Source organism: Arachis ipaensis, chromosome B05 (genome assembly GCF_000816755.2).
Source record: "Arachis ipaensis cultivar K30076 chromosome B05, Araip1.1, whole genome shotgun sequence".
Taxonomy (NCBI): Eukaryota; Viridiplantae; Streptophyta; class Magnoliopsida; order Fabales; family Fabaceae; genus Arachis; species Arachis ipaensis.
In genome coordinates this window covers 148,129,725-148,129,975 of record NC_029789.2, presented here as the reverse complement: position 1 = coordinate 148,129,975, position 251 = coordinate 148,129,725, and positions in this window count along the sequence as shown.

Here is a 251-nt window from a genome sequence, read left to right as displayed (position 1 = left end):
TAAATATTATGAATTTAACAGAATATAATTAATTTGATTATAGTATCTCATCCCCCAACAATATTTTTCAAAAAAAAATGCATTTGGACTTTGGACTGATTTTTGAAATCCAGTTGAATACCCAACCGTAATATAATATAATAAGACATTAAAATTGAAACAGAAGCACTAAAACAACCTTTATAATAGTTAATGCAAAGAAAAAAAATTATTCTCCTCCTAATATACATTTGTGATAAGTACATACTTGG